Source organism: Otolemur garnettii, unplaced genomic scaffold (genome assembly GCF_000181295.1).
Source record: "Otolemur garnettii isolate 467f Iridium unplaced genomic scaffold, OtoGar3 scaffold00195, whole genome shotgun sequence".
NCBI classification, from domain to species: Eukaryota; Metazoa; Chordata; class Mammalia; order Primates; family Galagidae; genus Otolemur; species Otolemur garnettii.
The window spans coordinates 2,067,625-2,068,773 of record NW_003852590.1 but is presented as its reverse complement, the minus strand read 5'-3'; positions in this window follow the sequence as shown (position 1 = coordinate 2,068,773).

The following is a 1,149-nucleotide window of genomic DNA, read 5'->3' as shown; positions in this document are numbered from 1 at the left end:
TGGGTGGTAGAGTTTCCCGGGCCTGGGGAGCCACACACGGGCTCTCTAGGCGCGAGACTCTATGGTAGGACTCAGCGCCTGTGCCGCCATCTTTCCTTTGGGCAACATCAAACTAAGACATTTGTAAAAAAGGCAAAAGCCAAAGACATAGAGACAGTGAATTTATATTATATACCGCTAAACAATTATTTAATACTGACACATTTTCCCTTCTGCTTTGTCAATCCAACTGCATAGCTTTTTCCGCTAGGAGAGAAAGGTGGCTTTCAAGGCGGCACGCAAATTCCAGTCCCGTCCACTCCCCTGAAAGGCATCGCCTTACTTGGGACTCTTTTTCCGGCGCTGCGAGACGACGCAACCACTCCGCGCCAACTGGTGTTTTGGTATCGTGGTTGCGTTTTTAGATGGGAAGGTGGCGTTCTTCTTGTATAATTTTTGCTTCTCTTATTAGTTGTTACTTTGTCCTTTTCCCTTCAGCATCACATGCATTCCTACAGAACCTTCACAACTCTGACGGCTTTGCTTTCTTTTTGGACATCTGGTTTCCATTACGAGATTCTGTGCATCCTTTTTCCCCGCTTTCAGTACAGCTGTTCTGGCGGATCTGACATGCTGCCTCACTCCCGCCAAGTTCTGGGGCGCTGCTCACTGGTTTGCTAAGGGTTGTTTTGTGCCTATTTTTTTAGTTTTAGCTTCTCGCATTGATTCAGGACAGGTGGCGCCCCAGCCAGCTCAACCGAGCTGGGCTGGAGGACCTGCAGCCTCCAAGGAACCAGCGGGCTGGAGCATAGGCAAGGAGGGGGCGGGAACCTCCTTCCCCAACGGGAGGCTCCAGTTGCCAAAGGGACCGGACACCTGCTAGGGTGACACGGCCACCCTGGTGTCTACTTCCTCTTTACACTTATGGCTAAATAGGAACCCCCCCTTTCCTATGCCTAGGTCAATTTCATGTAAGTTTCCTAGGCCTCAGTTCAGTGAATGGACTGTTTATTCATTAGTACATTCATTCACTTTGCCCCAGCTGAAGGAACCATGTCCATTCATTATTACATCTTGCCCCAGCAGAAGGAACAATGTCCATTCATTGGTACAGTCATTCACCTTGCCCAGGAGAAGAGACTGTGTCCCTTCATTAGTATGTTCATTCAC